Raw genomic sequence first — 23643 nt, 5'->3', positions numbered from 1 at the left:
GGTGACACATCTCGATCAAGTGCTTCCTGCCTCTGCTGAGGCGACGAGAAATCAATGTCTGCTACCCTGGCATACTCCATTTCCTTCTGAAAGGTTGGGACCTTCCACTGGCATGGCACTCCAGTTACGGTCGCGGCGGGTTCCTTATGCCGATGAACAGCCTCCAGGAAAAACAGAGTAGCAGCAACATGTGTGCACGTTTCTCCCAAGCCTGCCATACAGTTGCAGTGCGCACAGCAGACAACACCATCGGGGTCTGTGATAAGCCAACAGTGTAGTGGTGTTTCGCTGAACCTTTGTGAGTGACGGACCTGTGAGAGACATGGAGCACATGGAACACATGGAATGCACGTTCATCACTCACCAACAATTTGGAATAATTTGTACATATGCATACTGAGAAATATAGCCCTGGACATGTCCGCAAGAAGGGTATAGTAAGTACTACGTCAAGTCACAATCTCATGGCACAGTAAGTGGCGCATCTAGTACATGTGCTGAAATTTGTTTATCAATTATTCCCCTATAAGTTCAAAATTTGAACCACTTTCATACACACATACTAATCAGGAGTAAATAGCCAACTCAGCAGATTCAGTTTTGTCAGTTCTGCCATACTAGTGTTACCGATGAAGAGTGATTATTTATTGTGATGAACAAAACTCTTACCCGTGCTACAGTGACATGTTTCCCGCAGCACTCGAACGACTTCACTTCCTTCACCCAACCTGATACGAACTGGTTATATGCGTCAAGGCCCTTCTTTGCTTTAAACTGCTTTTTGGAGCAGAAACTCGTTTCATGGACCAAGTAGGACATAAGGTCAGACATTTCCACACACGGCTCAACAGGTTTCGCACCACGAGGAATGCCCAGCATTGGGTCGAATCCAGAAAGCAAAGACAATTTCTCTTCATATCGTTTCTTCCCAATGGAATCCAATTTCTCGGCATACACAGATAACTTGGGGGTAACTACTGGCTGCAGTGGGTCAGATGAGACTACAGGCTCCGTGTCCATCATAACAATCAATACAGACCAGTGGTAGAGCACGATGAAAGTGAAAATATGGACGTCAAAGTGGCATTCTCAATTGCCAAACATTCAATCTCCTTCACCATGTTCACGACATGTCCCATTTTGAAGAAACACCGTGCACGTGACAATGGTGAGTCATGGGTATGACGCGTGGCGTACAAAACGCAGCCTTTTTGGCCGCATATGCAAAGGGTCTATAACATGACCTAGCCGTGACGTGAGTGGTCGCATTGATTTGATTTTTGGTTTGCTTGTAGGCCGCTGGCACCCGTATTCAGTGACGCCAAAATTTTGGCACTGCTGTGAATAGTTTATTCGCAAAGTGAAGAGTCACGGGCAAACAGGCCCAAAACTTCGAGATAGCTTGATTTCAGCTTTGAGCAGCCCTGGGCAAGTTGTTTATTGAAATGTGGAATTTTTTCTTCGTGAACTTCCCTATGTCCAGCTAAACAACAAAATCAGGGTGGCGATGGTCAGTTCTTGACCTTCGAACGGGAAGAAAAGTGGGAAATTGTCGAATTTTGACCATTTGTGCCCAAGTGTCAGTTTCAACGTACCTCGCTATAACATGACCCAGCTGTGATGTGAGTGGTCGCATTGATTTCATTTTTGGTTTGCTTGTAGGCCGCTGGCACCCGTATTCAGAGACGCCAAAACTTTGGCACTGCTGTGAATAGTTTAGCCGCAAAGTGAAGAATCACGGGCAAAAAGGCCCAAAACTTCGAAATAACTTGATTTCATCTTTGAGCAGCCCTGGGCAAGTTGTTTATTGAAATGTGGAATTTGTTCTTCGTGAACTTCCCTATGTCCAGCTAAACAACAGGATGAGGGTGGCGATGGTCAGTTCTTGAACTTCGAACGGGCAGAAAAGTGAGAAATTGTCGCTTTTTGACCATTTGTGCCCACGTGTCACTTTCAATGTACCTCGCTATAACATGACCCAGCTGTGATGTGAGTGGTCGCATTGGTTTTATTTTTGGTTTTCTTGTAGGCCGCTGGCACCCGTATTCAGTGACGCCAAAATTTTGGCACTGCTGTGAATAGATTAGCCGCAAAGGGAAGAATCACGGGCAAAAAGGCCCAAAACTTCGAGATAGCTTGATTGCAGCTTTGAGCAGCCCTGGGCAAATTGTTTATCGAAATGTGGCATTTTTTCTTCGTGCACTTTCCTATGTCCAGCTAAACAACAAGATCAGGGTGGCGATGGTCAGTTTTTGAGCTTCGAACGGGCAGAAAGGTGAGAAATTGTCGCTTTTTGACCATTTGTGCCCACGTGTCACTTTCAACGTACCTCTCTATAACATGACCCAGCTGTGATGTGAGTGGTCGCATTGATTTCATTTTTGTTTTGCTTGTAGGCCGCTGGCACCCGTATTTAGTGACGCCAAAATGTTGGCACTGCTGTGAATAGTTTAGTCGCAAAGTGAAGAATCATGGGCAAAAAGGCCCAAAACTTCGAGATAGCTTGATTTCATCTTTGAGCAGCCCTGGGCAAATTGTTTATTGAAATGTGGCATTTTTTCTTCGTGCACTTGCCTATGTCCAGCTAAAGAACAAGATCAGGATGGCGATGGTCAGTTCTTGAGCTTCGAACGGGCATAAAGGTGAGAAATTGTCGCTTTTTGACCATTTGTGCCCACGTGTCACTTTCAACGTACCTCTCTATAACATGACCCAGCTGTGATGTGAGTGGTCGCATTGATTTCATTTTTGGTTTGCTTGTAGGCCGCTGGCACCCGTATTCAGAGACGCCAAAACTTTGGCACTGCTGTGAATAGTTTAGCCGCAAAGTGAAGAATCACGGGCAAAAAGGCCCAAAACTTCGAAATAACTTGATTTCATCTTTGAGCAGCCCTGGGCAAGTTGTTTATTGAAATGTGGAATTTGTTCTTCGTGAACTTCCCTATGTCCAGCTAAACAACAGGATGAGGGTGGCGATGGTCAGTTCTTGAACTTCGAACGGGCAGAAAAGTGAGAAATTGTCGCTTTTTGACCATTTGTGCCCACGTGTCACTTTCAATGTACCTCGCTATAACATGACCCAGCTGTGATGTGAGTGGTCGCATTGGTTTTATTTTTGGTTTTCTTGTAGGCCGCTGGCACCCGTATTCAGTGACGCCAAAATTTTGGCACTGCTGTGAATAGATTAGCCGCAAAGGGAAGAATCACGGGCAAAAAGGCCCAAAACTTCGAGATAGCTTGATTGCAGCTTTGAGCAGCCCTGGGCAAATTGTTTATCGAAATGTGGCATTTTTTCTTCGTGCACTTTCCTATGTCCAGCTAAACAACAAGATCAGGGTGGCGATGGTCAGTTTTTGAGCTTCGAACGGGCAGAAAGGTGAGAAATTGTCGCTTTTTGACCATTTGTGCCCACGTGTCACTTTCAACGTACCTCTCTATAACATGACCCAGCTGTGATGTGAGTGGTCGCATTGATTTCATTTTTGTTTTGCTTGTAGGCCGCTGGCACCCGTATTTAGTGACGCCAAAATGTTGGCACTGCTGTGAATAGTTTAGTCGCAAAGTGAAGAATCATGGGCAAAAAGGCCCAAAACTTCGAGATAGCTTGATTTCATCTTTGAGCAGCCCTGGGCAAATTGTTTATTGAAATGTGGCATTTTTTCTTCGTGCACTTGCCTATGTCCAGCTAAAGAACAAGATCAGGATGGCGATGGTCAGTTCTTGAGCTTCGAACGGGCATAAAGGTGAGAAATTGTCGCTTTTTGACCATTTGTGCCCACGTGTCACTTTCAACGTACCTCTCTATAACATGACCCAGCTGTGATGTGAGTGGTCGCATTGATTTGATTTTTGGTTTGCTTGTAGGCCGCTGGCACCCGTATTCAGTGACGGCAAAATTTTGGCACTGCTGTGAATAGTTTATTCGCAAAGTGAAGAATCATGGGCAAAAAGGCCCAAAACTTCGAAATAACTTGATTTCATCTTTGAGCAGCCCTGGGCAAGTTGTTTATTGAAATGTGGCATTTTTTCTTCGTGCACTTCCCTATGTCCAGCTAAACAACAATATCAGGGTGGCGATGGCCAGTTCTTGAGCTTCGAACGGGCAGAAAGGTTAGAAATTGTCGATTTTTGACCATTTGTGCCCACGTGTCAGTTTCAACGTACCTCTCTATAGCATGACCCAGCTGTGATGTGAGTGGTCGCATTGATTTGATTTTTGGTTTGCTTGTAGGCCGCTGGCACTCGTATTCAGTGACGCGAAAATTTTGGCACTGCTGTCAATAGTCTAGTCGCAAAGTGAAGAATCACGGGTAAAAAGGCCCAAAACTTCGAGATAGCTTGATTTCAGCTTTGAGCAGCCCTGGGCAAGTTGTTTATTTATATTTGGCATTTTCCTTCGTGCACTTCCCTATGTCCAGCTAAACAACAAGATGAGGGTGGCGATGGTCAGTTCTTGAGGTTCGAACGGGCAGAAAGGTGAGAAATTGTCGCTTTTTGACCATTTGTGCCCACGTGCTTTCAACGTACCTCTCTATAACATGACCCAGCTGTGATGTGAGTGGTCGCATTGATTTCATTTTTGGTTTGCTTGTAGGCCGCTGGCACCCGTATTCAGTGACGCCAAAATTTTGGCACTGCTGTGAATAGTTTATTCGCAAAGTGAAGAATCACGGGCAAAAAGGCCCAAAACTTCGAGATAGCTTGATTTCGGCTTTGAGCAGCCCTGGGCAAGTTGTTTATTGAAATGTGGAATTTTTTCTTCCTGAACTTCCATATGTCCAGCTAAACAACAAGATCAGGGTGGCGATGGTCAGTTCTTGACCTTCGAACGGGCAGAAAAGTGAGAAATTGTCGCTTTTTGACCATTTGTGCCCACGTGTCACTTTCAACGTACCTCGCTATAACATGACCCAGCTGTGATGTGAGTGGTCGCATTGATTTGATTTTTGGTTTGCTTGTAGGCCGCTGGCACCCGTATTCAGAGACGCCTAAACTTTGGCACTGCTGTGAATAATATAGCCGCAAAGTGAAGAATCACGGGCAAAAAGGCCCAAAACTTCGAGATAGCTTGATTTCAGCTTTGAGCAGCCCTGGGCAAGTTGTTTATTGAAATGTGGCATTTTTTCTTCGTGCACTTCCCTATGTCCAGCTTAACAACAAGATCAGGGTGGCGATTGTCAGTTCTTGTGGTTCGAACGGGCATAAAGGTGAGAAATTGTCGCTTTTTGACCATTTGTGCCCACGTGTCACTTTCAACGTACCTCTCTATAACATGACCCAGCTGTGACGTGAGTGGTGGCATCGATTTGATTTTTTGTTTGCTTGTAGGCCGATGGCACCCGTATTCAGTGACGCCAAAATTTTGGCACTGCTGTGAATAGTTTAGTCGCAAAGTGAAGAATCAGGGGCAAAAAGGCCCAAAACTTCGAGATAGCTTGATTTCAGCTTTGAGCAGCCCTGGGCAAGTTGTTTATTGAAAAGTGGCATTTTTTCTTCGTGCACTTCCCTAGGTCCAGCTAAACAACAAGATCAGGGTGGCGATGGTCAGTTCTTGAGCTTCGAACGGGCAGAAAGGTTAGAAATTGTCGATTTTTGACCATTTGTGCCCACGTGTCAGTTTCAACATACCTCTCTATAACATGACCCAGCTGTGAGGTGAGTGGTCGCATTGATTTGATTTTTTGGTTTGCTTGTAGGCCGCTGGCACTCGTATTCAGTGACGCGAAAATGTTTGCACTGCTGTGAATAGTCTAGTCGCAAAGTGAAGAATCACGGGTAAAAAGGCCCAAAACTTCAAGATAGCTTGATTTCAGCTTTGAGCAGCCCTGGGCAAGTTGTTTATTGAATTGTGGCATTTTTTCTTCGTGCACTTCCCGATGTCCAGCTAAACAACAAGATCAGGGTGGCGATGGTCATTTTTTGAGCTTCGAACGGGCAGAAAGGTGAGAAATTGTCGCTTTTTGACCATTTGTGCCCACGTGTCACTTTCAACGTACCTCTCTATAACATAACCCAAGTGTGATGTGAGTGGTCGCATTGATTTCATTTTTGGTTTTCTTGTAGGCCGCTGGCACCCATATTCAGTGACGCCAAAATTTTGGCACTGCTGTGAATAGTTTAGCCGCAAAGTGAAGAATCACGGGCAAAAAGGCCCAAAACTTCGAGATAGCTTGATTGCAGCTTTGCGCAGCCCTGGGCAAATTGTTTATTGAAATGTGGCATTTTGTCTTCGTGCACTTCCCTATGTCCAGCTAAACAACAAGATCAGGGTGGCGATGGTCATTTTATGAGCTTCGAACGGACAGAAAGGTGAGAAATTGTCGCTTTTTGACCATTTGTGCCCACGTGTCACTTTCAACATACCTCTCTATAACATGACCCAGCTGTGATGTGAGTGGTCGCATTGATTTCATTTTTGGTTTGCTTGTAGGCTGCTGGCACCCGTATTCAGTGACGCCAAAATGTTGGCACTGCTGTGAATAGTTTAGCCTCAAAGTGAAGAATCACGGGCAAAAAGGCCCAAAACTTCGAGATAGCTTGATTTCAGCTTTGAGCAGCCCTGGGCAAGTTGTTTATTGAAATGTGGCATTTTTTCTTCGTGCACTTCCCTATGTCCAGCTAAACAACAAGATCAGGGTGGCGATGGTCAGTTTTTGAGCTTCGAACGGGCAGGAAGGTGAGAAATTGTCGCTTTTTGACCATTTGTGCCCACGTGTCACTTTCAGCGTACCTCTCTATAACATGACCTAGCCGTGACGTGAGTGGTGGCATCGATTTGATTTTTGGTTTGCTTGTAGGCCGCTGGCACCCATATTCAGTGACGCCAAAATTTTGGCACTGCTGTTTATAGTTTAGTCGCAAAGTGAAGAATCAGGGGCAAAAAGGCTCAAAATTTCGAGATAGCTTGATTTCAGCTTGGAGCAGCCCTGGGCAAGTTGTTTATTGAAATGTGGCATTTTTTCTTCGTGCACTTCCCTAGGTCCAGCTAAACAACAAGATCAGGGTGGCGATGGTCAGTTCTTGAGCTTCGAATCGGCAGAAAGGTTTGAAATTGTCGATTTTTGACCATTTATGCCCAAGTGTCAGTTTCAACGTACCTCTCTATAACATGACCCAGCTGTGATGTGAGTGGTCGCATTGATTTGATTTTTGGTTTGCTTGTAGGCCGCTGGCACCCGTATTCAGTGACGGCAAAATTTTGGCACTGCTGTGAATAGTTTATTCGCAAAGTGAAGAATCACGGGCAAACAGGCCCAAAACTTCGAGATAGCTTGATTTCAGCTTTGAGCAGCCCTGGGCAAGTTGTTTATTGAAATGTGGAATTTTTTCTTCGTGAACTTCCCTATGTCCAGCTCAACAACAAGATCAGGGTGGCGATGGTCAGTTCTTGACCTTCGAACGGGCAGAAAAGTGGGAAATTGTCGATTTTTGACCATTTGTGCCCACGTGTCAGTTTCAACGTACCTCGCTATAACATGACCCAGCTGTGATGTGAGTGGTCGCATTGATTTGATTTTTGGTTTGCTTGTAGGCCGCTGGCACCCGTATTCAGAGACGCCAAAACTTTGGCACTGCTGTGAATAGTTTAGCCGCAAAGTGAAGAATCACGGGCAAAAAGGCCCAAAACTTCGAGATAGCTTGATTGCAGCTTTGAGCAGCCCTGGGCAAATTGTTTTTTGAAATGTGGCATTTTTTCTTCGTGCACTTCCCTATGTCCAGCAAAACAACAAGATCAGGGTGGCGATGGTCAGTTTTTGAGCTTCGAACGGGCAGAAAGGTGAGAAATTGCCACTTTTTGACCATTTGTGCCCACGTGTCACTTTCAACATACCTCTCTATAACATGACCCAGCTGTGATGTGAGTGGTCGCATTGATTTCATGTTTGGTTTTCTTGTAGTCCGCTGGCACCCGTATTCAGTGACGCCAAAATTTTGGCACTGCTGTGAATAGTTTAGTCGCAAAGTGAAGAATCATGGGCAAAAAGGCCCAAAACTTCGAGATAGCTTGATTGCAGCTTTGAGCAGCCCTGGGCAAGTTGTTTATTGAAATGTGGCATTTTTTCTTCGTGCACTTCCCTATGTCCAGCTAAACAACAAGATCAGGGTGGCGATGGTCAGTTCTTGAGCTTCGAACGGGCATAAAGGTGAGAAATGGTCGCTTTTTGACCATTTGTGCCCACGTGTCACTTTCAACGTACCTCTCTATAACATGACCTAGCCGTGACGTGAGTGGTCGCATTGATTTGATTTTTGGTTTGCTTGTAGGCCGCTGGCACCCGTATTCAGTGACGCCAAAATTTTGGCACTGCTGTGAATAGTTTATTCGCAAAGTGAAGAGTCACGGGCAAACAGGCCCAAAACTTCGAGATAGCTTGATTTCAGCTTTGAGCAGCCCTGGGCAAGTTGTTTATTGAAATGTGGAATTTTTTCTTCGTGAACTTCCCTATGTCCAGCTAAACAACAAAATCAGGGTGGCGATGGTCAGTTCTTGACCTTCGAACGGGCAGAAAAGTGGGAAATTGTCGAATTTTGACCATTTGTGCCCAGGTGTCAGTTTCAACGTACCTCGCTATAACATGACCCAGCTGTGATGTGAGTGGTCGCATTGATTTCATTTTTGGTTTGCTTGTAGGCCGCTGGCACCCGTATTCAGAGACGCCAAAACTTTGGCACTGCTGTGAATAGTTTAGCCGCAAAGTGAAGAATCACGGGCAAAAAGGCCCAAAACTTCGAAATAACTTGATTTCATCTTTGAGCAGCCCTGGGCAAGTTGTTTATTGAAATGTGGAATTTGTTCTTCGTGAACTTCCCTATGTCCAGCTAAACAACAGGATGAGGGTGGCGATGGTCAGTTCTTGAACTTCGAACGGGCAGAAAAGTGAGAAATTGTCGCTTTTTGACCATTTGTGCCCACGTGTCACTTTCAATGTACCTCGCTATAACATGACCCAGCTGTGATGTGAGTGGTCGCATTGGTTTTATTTTTGGTTTTCTTGTAGGCCGCTGGCACCCGTATTCAGTGACGCCAAAATTTTGGCACTGCTGTGAATAGATTAGCCGCAAAGGGAAGAATCACGGGCAAAAAGGCCCAAAACTTCGAGATAGCTTGATTGCAGCTTTGAGCAGCCCTGGGCAAATTGTTTATCGAAATGTGGCATTTTTTCTTCGTGCACTTTCCTATGTCCAGCTAAACAACAAGATCAGGGTGGCGATGGTCAGTTTTTGAGCTTCGAACGGGCAGAAAGGTGAGAAATTGTCGCTTTTTGACCATTTGTGCCCACGTGTCACTTTCAACGTACCTCTCTATAACATGACCCAGCTGTGATGTGAGTGGTCGCATTGATTTCATTTTTGTTTTGCTTGTAGGCCGCTGGCACCCGTATTTAGTGACGCCAAAATGTTGGCACTGCTGTGAATAGTTTAGTCGCAAAGTGAAGAATCATGGGCAAAAAGGCCCAAAACTTCGAGATAGCTTGATTTCATCTTTGAGCAGCCCTGGGCAAATTGTTTATTGAAATGTGGCATTTTTTCTTCGTGCACTTGCCTATGTCCAGCTAAAGAACAAGATCAGGATGGCGATGGTCAGTTCTTGAGCTTCGAACGGGCATAAAGTTGAGAAATTGTCGCTTTTTGACCATTTGTGCCCACGTGTCACTTTCAACGTACCTCTCTATAACATGACCCAGCTGTGATGTGAGTGGTCGCATTGATTTGATTTTTGGTTTGCTTGTAGGCCGCTGGCACCCGTATTCAGTGACGGCAAAATTTTGGCACTGCTGTGAATAGTTTATTCGCAAAGTGAAGAATCATGGGCAAAAAGGCCCAAAACTTCGAAATAACTTGATTTCATCTTTGAGCAGCCCTGGGCAAGTTGTTTATTGAAATGTGGCATTTTTTCTTCGTGCACTTCCCTATGTCCAGCTAAACAACAATATCAGGGTGGCGATGGCCAGTTCTTGAGCTTCGAACGGGCAGAAAGGTTAGAAATTGTCGATTTTTGACCATTTGTGCCCACGTGTCAGTTTCAACGTACCTCTCTATAGCATGACCCAGCTGTGATGTGAGTGGTCGCATTGATTTGATTTTTGGTTTGCTTGTAGGCCGCTGGCACTCGTAATCAGTGACGCGAAAATTTTGGCACTGCTGTCAATAGTCTAGTCGCAAAGTGAAGAATCACGGGTAAAAAGGCCCAAAACTTCGAGATAGCTTGATTTCAGCTTTGAGCAGCCCTGGGCAAGTTGTTTATTTATATTTGGCATTTTCTTTCGTGCACTTCCCTATGTCCAGCTAAACAACAAGATGAGGGTGGCGATGGTCAGTTCTTGAGGTTCGAACGGGCAGAAAGGTGAGAAATTGTCGCTTTTTGACCATTTGTGCCCACGTGCTTTCAACGTACCTCTCTATAACATGACCCAGCTGTGATGTGAGTGGTCGCATTGATTTCATTTTTGGTTTGCTTGTAGGCCGCTGGCACCCGTATTCAGTGACGCCAAAATTTTGGCACTGCTGTGAATAGTTTATTCGCAAAGTGAAGAATCACGGGCAAAAAGGCCCAAAACTTCGAGATAGCTTGATTTCGGCTTTGAGCAGCCCTGGGCAAGTTGTTTATTGAATTGTGGAATTTTTTCTTCCTGAACTTCCATATGTCCAGCTAAACAACAAGATCAGGGTGGCGATGGTCAGTTCTTGACCTTCGAACGGGCAGAAAAGTGAGAAATTGTCGCTTTTTGACCATTTGTGCCCACGTGTCACTTTCAACGTACCTCGCTATAACATGACCCAGCTGTGATGTGAGTGGTCGCATTGATTTGATTTTTGGTTTGCTTGTAGGCCGCTGGCACCCGTATTCAGAGACGCCTAAACTTTGGCACTGCTGTGAATAATATAGCCGCAAAGTGAAGAATCACGGGCAAAAAGGCCCAAAACTTCGAGATAGCTTGATTTCAGCTTTGAGCAGCCCTGGGCAAGTTGTTTATTGAAATGTGGCATTTTTTCTTCGTGCACTTCCCTATGTCCAGCTTAACAACAAGATCAGGGTGGCGATTGTCAGTTCTTGTGGTTCGAACGGGCATAAAGGTGAGAAATTGTCGCTTTTTGACCATTTGTGCCCACGTGTCACTTTCAACGTACCTCTCTATAACATGACCCAGCTGTGACGTGAGTGGTGGCATCGATTTGATTTTTTGTTTGCTTGTAGGCCGATGGCACCCGTATTCAGTGACGCCAAAATTTTGGCACTGCTGTGAATAGTTTAGTCGCAAAGTGAAGAATCAGGGGCAAAAAGGCCCAAAACTTCGAGATAGCTTGATTTCAGCTTTGAGCAGCCCTGGGCAAGTTGTTTATTGAAAAGTGGCATTTTTTCTTCGTGCACTTCCCTAGGTCCAGCTAAACAACAAGATCAGGGTGGCGATGGTCAGTTCTTGAGCTTCGAACGGGCAGAAAGGTTAGAAATTGTCGATTTTTGACCATTTGTGCCCACGTGTCAGTTTCAACATACCTCTCTATAACATGACCCAGCTGTGAGGTGAGTGGTCGCATTGATTTGATTTTTTGGTTTGCTTGTAGGCCGCTGGCACTCGTATTCAGTGACGCGAAAATGTTTGCACTCCTGTGAATAGTCTAGTCGCAAAGTGAAGAATCACGGGTAAAAAGGCCCAAAACTTCAAGATAGCTTGATTTCAGCTTTGAGCAGCCCTGGGCAAGTTGTTTATTGATATGTGGCATTTTTTCTTCGTGCACTTCCCGATGTCCAGCTAAACAACAAGATCAGGGTGGCGATGGTCATTTTTTGAGCTTCGAACGGGCAGAAAGGTGAGAAATTGTCGCTTTTTGACCATTTGTGCCCACGTGTCACTTTCAACATACCTCTCTATAACATGACCCAGCTGTGATATGAGTGGTCGCATTGATTTGATTTTAGGTTTGCTTGTAGGCCGCTGGCACCCGTATTCCGTGACGACAACATTTTGGCACTGCTGTGAATAGTTTAGTCGCAAAGCGAAGAATCACGGGCGAAAAGGCCCAAAACTTCGAGATAGCTTGATTTCAGCTTTGAGCAGCCCTGGGCAAGTTGTTTATTGAAATGTGGCATTTTTTCTTCGTGCACTTGCCTATGTCCAGCTAAACAACAAGATCAGGATGGCGATGGTCAGTTCTTGAGCTTCGAACGGGCAGAAAGGTGAGAAATTGTCGCTTTTTGACCATTTGTGCCCACGTGTCACTTTCAAAGTACCTCTCTATAACATGACCCAGCTTGTATGTGAGTGGTCGCATTGAATTAATTTTTGGTTTGCTTGTAGGCCGCTGGCACCCGTATTCAGTGACGCCAAAATTTTGGCACTGCTGTGAATAGTTTATTCGCAAAGTGAAGAATCATGGGCAAAAAGGCCCAAAACTTCGAGATAGCTTGATTTCATCTTTGAGCAGCCCTGGGCAAATTGTTTATTGAAATGTGGCATTTTTTCTTCTTGCACTTTCCTATGTCCAGCTAAAGAACAAGATCAGGATGGCGATGGTCAGTTCTTGAGCTTCGAACGGGCAGAAAGGTGAGAAATTGTCGCTTTTTGACCATTTGTGCCCACGTGTCACTTTCAACGTACCTCTCTATAACATGACTCAGCTGTGACGTGAGTGGTGGCATCCATTTGATTTTTGGTTTGCTTGTAGGCCGCTGGCACCCGTATTCAGTGACGCCAAAATTTTGGCACTGCTGTGAATAGTTTAGTCGCAAAGTGAAGAATCAGGGGCAAAAAGGCCCAAAACTTCGAGATAGCTTGATTTCAGCTTTGAGCAGCCCTGGGCAAGTTGTTTATTGAAATGTGGCATTTTTTCTTCGTGCACTTCCCTAGGTCCAGCTAAAAAACAAGATCAGGGTGGCGATGGTCAGTTCTTGAGCTTGGAACGGGCAGAAAGGTTAGAAATTGTCGCTTTTTGACCATTTGTGCCCACGTGTCACTTTCAACGTACCTCTCTATAACATAACCCAAGTGTGATGTGAATGGTCGCATTGATTTCATTTTTGGTTTGCTTGTACGCCGCTGGCACCCATATTCAGTGACGCCAAAATTTTGGCACTGCTGTGAATAGTTTAGCCGCAAAGTGAAGAATCACGGGCAAAAAGGCCCAAAACTTCGAGATAGCTTGATTGCAGCTTTGAGCAGCCCTGGGCAAGTTGTTTATTGAAATGTGACATTTTTTCTTCGTGCACTTGCCTATGTCCAGCTAAAGAACAAGATCAGGGTGGCGATGGTCAGTTCTTGAGCTTCGAACGGGCAGAAAGGTGAGAAATTGTCGCTTTTTGACCATTTGTGCCCACGTGTCACTTTCAACGTACCTCTCTATAACATGACCCAGCTGTGACGTGAGTGGTGGCATCGATTTGATTTTTGGTTTGTTTGTAGGCCGCTGGCACGTGTATTCAGTGACGCCAAAATTTTGGCACTGCTGTGAATAGTTTAGTCGCAAAGTGAAGAATCACGGGCAAAAAGGCCCAAAACTTCGAGATAGCTTGATTTCAGCTTTGAGCAGCCCTGGGCAAGTTGTTTATTGAAATGTGGCATTTTTTCTTCGTGCACTTCCCTATGTCCAGCTAAACAACAAGATCATGGTGGCGATGGTCAGTTCTTGAGCTTCGAACGGGCAGAAAGGTGAGAAATTGTCGCTTTTTGACCATTTGTGCCCACGTGTCACTTTCAACATACCTCTCTATAACATGACCGAGCTGTGATGTGAGTGGTGGCATTGATTTGATTTTTGGTTTGCTTGTAGGCCGCTGGCAGTCGTATTCAGTGACGAGAAAATTTTGGCACTGCTGTGAATAGTCTAGTCGCAAAGTGAAGAATCACGGGCAAAAAGGCCCAAAACTTCGAGATAGCTTGATTTCAGCTTTGAGCAGCCCTGGGCAAGTTGTTTATTGAAATGTGGCATTTTTCTTCGTGCACTCCCCTATGTCCAGCTAAACAACAAGATCAGGGTGACGATGGTCATTTCTTGAGGTTCGAACGGGCATAAAGGTGAGAAATTGTCGCTTTTTGACCATATGTGCCCACGTGTCACTTTCAACGTACCTCTCTATAACATGACCCATCTGTGACGTGAGTGGTCGCATTGATTTCATTTTTGGTTTGCTTGTGAACCGCTGGCACATGTATTCAGTGACGCCAAAATTTTGGCACTGCTGTGAATAGTTTAGTCGCAAAGTGAAGAATCACGGGCAAAAAGGCCCAAAACTTCGAGATAGGGTGATTTCAGCTTTGAGCAGCCCTGGGCAAGTTGTTTATTGAAATGTGGCATTTTTTCTTCGTGCACTTCCCTATGTCCAGCTTAACAACAAGATCAGGGTGGCAATGGTCAGTTCTTGAGGTTCGAACGGGCAGAAAGGTGAGAAATTATCGCTTTTTGACCATTTGTGCCCACGTGTCACTTTCAACGTACCTCTCTATAACATGACCGAGCTGTGATGTGAGTGGTCGCATTGATTTGATTTTTGGTTTGCTTGTAGGCCGCTGGCACCCGTATTCAGTGATGGCAAAATTTTGGCACAGCTGTGAATAGTTTATTCGCAAAGTGAAGAATCACGGGCAAAAAGGCCCAAAACTTCGAGATAGCTTGATTTCAGCTTTGAGCAGCCCTGGGCAAGTTGTTTATTGAAATGTGGAATTTTTTCTTCGTGAACCTCCCTATGTCCAGCTAAACAACAAGATCAGGGTGGCGATGGTCAGTTTTTGAGCTTCGAACGGGCATAAAGGTGAGAAATTATCGCTTTTTGACCATTTGTGCCCACGTGTCACTTTTGTACCTCTCCATAACATAACAGAGCTGTGATGTGAGTGGTCGCATTGATTTGATTTTTGGTTTGCTTGTAGGCCGCTGGCACCCGTATTCAGAGACGCCAAAACTTTGGCACTGCTGTGAATAGTTTAGCCGCAAAGTGAAGAATCACGGGCAAAAAGGCCCAAAACTTCGAGATAGCTTGATTTCAGCTTTGAGCAACCCTGGGCAAGTTTTTTATTGAAATGTGGCATTTTTCTTCGTGCACTTCCCTATGTCCAGCTAAACAACAAGATCAGGGTGGCGATGGTCAGTTCTTGAGCTTCGAACGGGCAGAAAGGTGAGAAATTGTCGCCTTTTGACCATTTGTGCCCACGTGTCACTTTCAACGTACTTCTCTATAACATGACCCAGCTGTGATGTGAGTGGTCGCATTGATTTGATTTTTGGTTTGCTTGTAGGCCATTGGCACTCGTATTCAGTGATGCCAAAATTTTGGAACTGCTGTGAATAGTTTAGCCGCAAAGTTAAGAATCACGGGCAAAAAGGCCCAAAACTTCGAGATAGCTTGATTTCAGCTTTGAGCAGCCCTGGGCAAGTTGTTTATTGAAATGTGGCATTTGTCTTCGTGCACTTTCCTATGTCCAGCTAAACAACAAGATCAGGGTGGCGATGGTCAGTTTTTGAGCTTGGAACGGGCAGAAAGGTGAGAAACTGTCGCTTTTCGACCATTTGTGCCCACGTGTCACTTTCAACATACCTCTCTATAACATGACCCAGCTGTGATGTGAGTGGTCGCATTGCTTTCATTTTTGGTTTGCTTGTAGGCCGCTGGCACCCGTATTCAGTGACGCTAAAATTTTGGGACTGCTGTGAATAGTTTAGTCGTAAATTGAAGAATCACGGGCAAAAAGGCCCAAAACTTCGAGATAGCTTGATTTCAGCTTTGAGCAGCCCTGGGCAAGTTGTTGATTGAAATGTGGCATTTTTTCTTCGTGCACTTCCCTATGTCCAGCTAAACAACAAGATCAGGGTGGCGATGGTCATTTCTTGAGGTTCGAACGGGCAGAAAGGTGAGAAATTGTCGCTTTTTGACCATTAGTGCCCACGTGTCACTTTCAACGTACCTCTCTATAACATGACCCAGCTGTGATGTGAGTGGTCGCATTGATTTGATTTTTGGTTTGCGTGTAGGCCGCTGGCACCCGTATTCAGTGACGCCAAAATTTTGGCACTGCTGTGAATAGTTTAGTCGCAAAGTGAAGAATCACCTGCGAAAAGGCCCAAAACTTCGAGATACTAGTAGTTTGATTTCAGCTTTCAGCAGCCCTGGGCAAGTTGTTTATTGAAATGTGGCATTTTGTCTTCGTGCACTTCCCTATGTCCAGCTAAACAACAAGATCAGGGTGCCGATGGTCAGTTCTTGAGCTTCGAACGGACATAAGGGTGAGAAATTGTCGCATTTTGACCATTTGTGCCACGTGTCACTTTCAACATACCTCTCTATAACATGACCCAGCTGTGATGTCAGTGGTCGCATTGATTTGATTTTTGGTTTGCTTGTAGGCCGCTGGCACCCGTATTCAGTGATGGCAAAATTTTGGCACAGCTGTGAATAGTTTATTCGCAAAGTGAAGAATCACGGGCAAAAAGGCCCAAAACTTCGAGATAGCTTGATTTCAGCTTTGAGCAGCCCTGGGCAAGTTGTTTATTGAAATGTGGAATTTTTTCTTCGTGAACCTCCCTATGTCCAGCTAAACAACAAGATCAGGGTGGCGATGGTCAGTTTTTGAGCTTCGAACGGGCATAAAGGTGAGAAATTATCGCTTTTTGACCATTTGTGCCCACGTGTCACTTTTGTACCTCTCCATAACATAACAGAGCTGTGATGTGAGTGGTCGCATTGATTTGATTTTTGGTTTGCTTGTAGGCCGCTGGCACCCGTATTCAGAGACGCCAAAACTTTGGCACTGCTGTGAATAGTTTAGCCGCAAAGTGAAGAATCACGGGCAAAAAGGCCCAAAACTTCGAGATAGCTTGATTTCAGCTTTGAGCAACCCTGGGCAAGTTTTTTATTGAAATGTGGCATTTTTCTTCGTGCACTTCCCTATGTCCAGCTAAACAACAAGATCAGGGTGGCGATGGTCAGTTCTTGAGCTTCGAACGGGCAGAAAGGTGAGAAATTGTCGCCTTTTGACCATTTGTGCCCACGTGTCACTTTCAACGTACTTCTCTATAACATGACCCAGCTGTGATGTGAGTGGTCGCATTGATTTGATTTTTGGTTTGCTTGTAGGCCATTGGCACTCGTATTCAGTGATGCCAAAATTTTGGAACTGCTGTGAATAGTTTAGCCGCAAAGTTAAGAATCACGGGCAAAAAGGCCCAAAACTTCGAGATAGCTTGATTTCAGCTTTGAGCAGCCCTGGGCAAGTTGTTTATTGAAATGTGGCATTTGTCTTCGTGCACTTTCCTATGTCCAGCTAAACAACAAGATCAGGGTGGCGATGGTCAGTTTTTGAGCTTGGAACGGGCAGAAAGGTGAGAAACTGTCGCTTTTCGACCATTTGTGCCCACGTGTCACTTTCAACATACCTCTCTATAACATGACCCAGCTGTGATGTGAGTGGTCGCATTGCTTTCATTTTTGGTTTGCTTGTAGGCCGCTGGCACCCGTATTCAGTGACGCTAAAATTTTGGGACTGCTGTGAATAGTTTACAGTCCATTCAGAAAAAAATGAACTTCTAGCTTTTGGCCATAAATGGGTCAAACGTTGAGTTTTTTTAGAATTTTTTTCTGCAATCCCATATGGAATCCTCTTCCAATTATGTTTCTGAAGTTTTTTTGTCCAAAAAGCAAGCCATAGCAAGAATAGGATTTCGGCCAGGTTTTGCCCCAAAAGCACTGAATTGGGAAAAACCATCAAAATCCAGGCCGTTTGACCCCGCCTGCAACAGTGCATTCTGCGGTTCGAACCCCAGTTCAGGCACCCTTTTTGGACCCTTTTTCAAATTTCAAAGTTCGCAGCACTGCACTGTGTACGATGAAATCACGAAAAATCGCCAAATACGGGAGCTCGCCAGAGCCAGGACCCATCTTTTTATGAATGGACTGTAGTCGTAAATTGAAGAATCACGGGCAAAAAGGCCCAAAACTTCGAGATAGCTTGATTTCAGCTTTGAGCAGCCCTGGGCAAGTTGTTGATTGAAATGTGGCATTTTTTCTTCGTGCACTTCCCTATGTCCAGCTAAACAACAAGATCAGGGTGGCGATGGTCATTTCTTGAGGTTCGAACGGGCAGAAAGGTGAGAAATTGTCGCTTTTTGACCATTAGTGCCCACGTGTCACTTTCAACGTACCTCTCTATAACATGACCCAGCTGTGATGTGAGTGGTCGCATTGATTTGATTTTTGGTTTGCGTGTAGGCCGCTGGCACCCGTATTCAGTGACGCCAAAATTTTGGCACTGCTGTGAATAGTTTAGTCGCAAAGTGAAGAATCACGGGCAAAAAGGCCCAAAACTTCGAGATACTAGTAGTTTGATTTCAGCTTTCAGCAGCCCTGGGCAAGTTGTTTATTGAAATGTGGCATTTTTTCTTCGTGCACTTCCCTATGTCCAGCTAAACAACAAGATCAGGGTGCCGATGGTCAGTTCTTGAGCTTCGAACGGACATAAGGGTGAGAAATTGTCGCATTTTGACCATTTGTGCCACGTGTCACTTTCAACATACCTCTCTATAACATGACCCAGCTGTGATGTCAGTGGTCGCATTGATTTGATTTTTGGTTTGCTTGTAGGCCGCTGGCACTCGTATTCAGTGACGCGAAAATTTTGGCACTGCTATGAACAGTCTAGTCGCAAAGTGAAGAATCACGGGTAAAAAGGCCCAAAACTTTGAGATAGCTTGATTTCAGCTTTGAGCAGCCCTGGGCAAGTTGTTTATTGAAATGTAGCATTTTTCTTCGTGCACTTCCCTGTCTCCAGCTAAACAACAAGATCAGGGTGGCGATGGTCAGTTCTTGAGCTTGCAATGGGCAGAAAGGTGAGAAATTGTCGCTTTTTGACCATTTGTGCCCACGTGTCACTTTCAACGTACCTCTCTATAACATTATCCAGCTGTGATGTGAGTGGTCACATTGATTTGGTTTTTGGTTTGCTTGTAGGCCATTGGCACACGTATTCAGTGATGCCAAAATTTTGGCACTGCTGTGAATAGTTTAGCCGCAAAGTGAAGAATCACGGGCAAAAAGGCCCAAAACTTCGAGATAGCTTGATTTCAGCTTTGAGCAGCCCTGGGCAAGTTGTTTATTGATATGTGGCATTTGTCTTCGTGCACTTCCCTATGTCCAGCTAAACAACAAGATCAGGGTGGCGATGGTCAGTTTTTGAGCTTCGAACGGGCAGAAAGGTGAGAAATTGTCGCTTTTTGACCATTTGTGCCCACGTGTCACTTTCAACATACCTCTCTATAACATGACCCAGCTGTGATGTGAGTGGTCGCATTGCTTTCATTTTTGGTTTACTTGTAGGCCGCTGGCACCCGTATTCAGTGACGCCAAAATTTTGGGACTGCTGTGAATAGTTTAGTCGTAAATTGAAGAATCACGGGCAAAAAGGCCCAAAACTTCGAGATAGCTTGATTTCAGCTTTGAGCAGCCCTGGGCAAGTTGTTGATTGAAATGTGGCATTTTTTCTTCTAGCACTTCCCTATGTCCAGCTAAACAACAAGATCAGGGTGGCGATGGTCATTTCTTGAGGTTCGAACGGGCAGAAAGGTGAGAAATTGTCGCTTTTTGACCATTTGTGCCCACGTGTCACTTTCAACGTACCTCTCTATAACATGACCCAGCTGTGATGTGAGTGGTCGCATTGATTTGATTTTTGGTTTGCGTGTAGGCCACTTTTTGACCATTTGTGCCCACGTGTCACTTTCAACGTACCACGGGCAAAAAGGCCCAAAACTTCGAGTTAGCTTGATTTCACCTTTGAGCAGCCCTGTGCAAGTTGTTTATTGAAATGTGGCATTTTTTCTTCGTGCACTTCCCTATGTCCAGCTTAACAACAAGATCAGGGTGGCGATGGTCAGTTCTTGAGCTTGGAACGGGCAGAAAGGTGAGAAATTATCGCTTTTTGACCATTTGTGCCCACGTGTCACTTTCAACGTACCTCTCTATAACATTACCCAGCTGTGATGTTTGTGGTCGCATTGATTTGATTTTAGGTTTGCTTGTAGGCCGCTGGCACCCGTATTCAGTGACGCCAACATGTTGGCACTGCTGTGAATAGTTAAAGCGGGATTCACAGAAGCTTTTTTGCGATGCGACACGAGATGCGACAGCCGCGAAACCGGGAAATCCCCAAATCGCAACCATCGCGGACCCCACACAAGTGCTGCAATAGGGCCATCGCGGAAGTTGAGCTTGGCTTAACTTTTGCGATGCGACAAGCGATTTGGTGTACGATGTTGGACTTTTTTATAGCAAAGTTGTACAAAGGTTCAAGAGTTGCCGATAAATTTTTACAAGTTGTACCAAACCGCGCGAATACCATGGTGACGTACCCATATCAGCATGACTTTGTCGCACCATTTGAAATCATCTTCGAGGAAAGCACCGGAAATATGCCGATGGCCTGGGGAAGAAATTTTTCTTGAAGAGACTGACTGCACTGGTGAAAGAAGAAGGCGATGAAGAGTCACCATTGCATCGAAAAAATAATTTAATAAATGGTTTTGTCTTCAGGATAATATGATCGTGTGCTTTGTTTCACTTTTGCTTCGATCTTCAGGCTCAGACTAGAATCGCATTTTAGGCTGTTTACCCTGGGGAAGCATCCTGATTTGACTGTAAATTTTAGAAGAATTCATCGGCGTGACTCATCGCACTGCACCAAAAATGACGCAATGAATGAATTCCGCCGAGCGGGCTTCCATACAGGAACTGATCAGGAGTTGCACACTCTTGGTAGTACATGTACTAGTACAGTCAACTTCGCTAATAACGACTGCGGATATAACGACAATTCGCGAATAACGACAGAATTTCGATGCCCAGAGCAAAATTCCATCCCACTGTAATACATTAATGAGACTGTGGGTATAACGACACTTCGCGAATAAGGACACCTTTTTAATGCCCCGCCGAGTGTCGTTATAAACGAAGTTGATTGTAGTAGATTTTATTATTTTACTTGGGGAGTCCCAACAGGCGTTGCGTTTTTACTGGGAACCCTCTTTGATTGTTGCTTGTGATTTCGCAGTACAATCATGTACACTAGTGCCAAGGCAAGAGTGCTTATGGACTCTTATCGATCTTGCAATTACTCTTGTTCTATTCTGTACCGAATTTGGGATGTCCGCTTGAGTTTTCAGGGCATCTGTTGTGAAGTACAGTCAACTTTGCATAATTATAACGACACTCGGCGGGGCATCAGAAAAGTGTAGTTATCAGGGGCGTAGTAGCCGCTCCGGCCGGTCCGGCTTTGGCCGGACCACTTTTTCGCCGGACCACGACCACCATAGTAAAACAATGCCAAAAGTGCCCAGAATGCAGGATTTTGCACCCTAATTTCAAACAAATTACGGGGGGGGGGGAGATCCCCCTGGCCGGACCACTGCCAACGGCGGTGCTACGCGCCTGGTTATACCCGAAGTCTCATTATACCGTAGAATCCCGCGGATAAGCCCATGGGCTTATCTGTTTCATAAAGAAATTTCGGTGGGCTTATACCGTGAACATGGGCTTATACGCGGGCATGGGCTTATACGCCGACACCAAGTATTAGTTGTGCTATTGAAAAGTACCAAGGAAGTGAGAAGTGCATTGCTGAAAACCACTGTGCAAACAAAAACAACCGATGATTGTGCTGAAATGTACGAAAAAAGGTATAATGTGCATGACTACGTACCTGGTATGCCAAGAGTCCATAATTTATGGACTCTCGGTATGACCTAGGCCCATGGGCTTGTACGATGAAGCTTTGTGATGTTCGAACAAACCCTGGGCTTATGCGCGAGCATGGGCTTATACACGGGATTCTACGCTAATGTATTATAGTTAGATGGGACTTTTACGGGGCATGGAAATTCCGTCGTTATTCACGGATGGTCATTATTAGCGAAGTTGACATTTTGATGACAAGGCTGCAGAGGGTTGGCTGGATCCGAATCCGTGCTCTCGGGATCCGGATTCATACAATCGAACATGTACAAATTTGGCGAATCCGGGGCCCACGGATTCGTACAATCGAACATGCCCCTACTAAAACAGAGAGTCGCCGGTACAAGTTACTTGTGACCCGGTTTATACGACTCCGGCCCCTGGTACAGTACCATGCAGCTATCAGGCCGGGAGTCGTCAAATACTGGTATTTGACGACTCCCTGCATGCTATCGGGCAGATGGCAGATGGGTCCGCCATTGGCAGGACTGAGTAGGGTTTCGGGTCTACCTGTGACTGGCGTACGGCAGGGACTCGGAGCCCTACGCATACTGTAAAACCTGTAATGGCGACCACTCGGATATGGCGACCACTCGGATATGGCGACCACTCGACCATGGCGACCACTTTCCCTTGTCACGGACGCATTCACATTCAAAACACCTCGGATAAGGCGACCACTCGCTCACCGCGACCGGCGACCACCCACCCGCGACCGCTTTGTACAGTGCTAGTCATGTAAATGTATGCATTGCATGGTGCACCAGGCATGGTAGATCTACACATCAGTGCAGGAAGTGTAGATGTGCATGGTGCATGCACGACACTTGACAGGTCTGAGGACCCCAGGCACATGAGTCGTGCTAGAGTAGCATAGGTGTGTGCACTGTGATGCACTGATCAAAATGATGTATCACATGTGGATATGGTCATGTGACCCACTGAACCTGGATAAGAAGACCACCTGGCCACGGCGACCACTTTTTCTCGTCCCTTGAGGGGTCGCCTTAGACAGGTTTCACTGTGCTGTAAAACACGTTATTTTGGGTGTAACTTTGATTTCGCTACAGAAACCAGGCACCTAAATTTAAATTACACCTAAAAGACACTAGAGTATGCATTGTATCAAGAGTACAGAACCCCCGGGGTCATGCACTCTTGATTGTATGTTATGGGAAAGCTGGTCACCTAACTCTACATTACACTTGAAACCTGGCTGATCCCTGACACCGAACTTTTAAAATACATGTACACCTAAAATTACATGTTTTACAGTGCCATAATATCACTGAAGAGTATAGCTCCCATTGGTCGTCACACGCAGGCTGATGAGTTTTTTTTACATGAAACTCGGAAGCACGAGAAAGACACAGTTGGTCTCTGCTGTTCTGCCTTGTGTATGCTCTGTCTTTCATAATGCAGATACTCTTGCCGTGGATAGTATCAAGAGTCACATAATATAAGCTGGGAGCTTATTTACAAAGATTGTTGCATTGAACAGCCGAATGGTAGATCTACACGGTTCACAGTTTTATTGAGCTTATTTACTTACTCTGTATGTGTAGCCTACTAGGGCGGCCTGGTACATAGGTCTACTCTATATTACAAAATGTCATGTAAGGGGAAGTGCATCGATTTTTCGAGTAGGGCTCAGAAGAAAGACAATTAATTTTGATATCGGTTCGAATGGCATATCTCTCGCTTCCATACTATAAGCCAAACTTGCCAAATCGCCAATTGTATACTCACGTTGCCATAGCGACCAGCGCAGTGATGACGTATGAAAGGCTTAGCTCCACCACAGAGCAGGTCGATCACTGCAGAATTTGGTCATTTTCAATTGGTTTATTGTATTCACGAAGTGAAAGAAGGGCTGTGTTCAATGCTGTTAGTGAAACAACATTCGGTGCATATTTATTTTCGGCTATTTTCGG

The 23643-nt window shown here is 45.2% G+C and overlaps 1 long non-coding RNA gene across 2 annotated transcripts in view; it reads left to right on the top strand.

Moving 5' to 3' along the window:
- Positions 1-6633: 6633 nt before the first annotated feature.
- The window catches only part of LOC135825852 (uncharacterized), a 67024-nt gene continuing 50014 nt past the window's right edge, over positions 6634-23643 (top strand). The window contains exons 1-3 of one of the 2 annotated variants that reach the window (XR_010555156.1): positions 6634-6676; positions 8087-8144; positions 10288-10335. This is a non-coding gene — a long non-coding RNA (uncharacterized LOC135825852). Of the gene's footprint in view, positions 6677-8086; positions 8145-10287; positions 10336-23643 lie in introns of those variants that run through there. The other variant, XR_010555157.1, reaches the window with a different exon arrangement.

The sequence above is a fragment of the Sycon ciliatum genome, chromosome 10, assembly GCF_964019385.1.
Source record: "Sycon ciliatum chromosome 10, ocSycCili1.1, whole genome shotgun sequence".
Lineage (NCBI taxonomy): Eukaryota > Metazoa > Porifera > Calcarea > Leucosolenida > Sycettidae > Sycon > Sycon ciliatum.
Note: the sequence above shows the minus strand (reverse complement) of the source record. Positions and strands in the feature narration are given on the sequence as shown.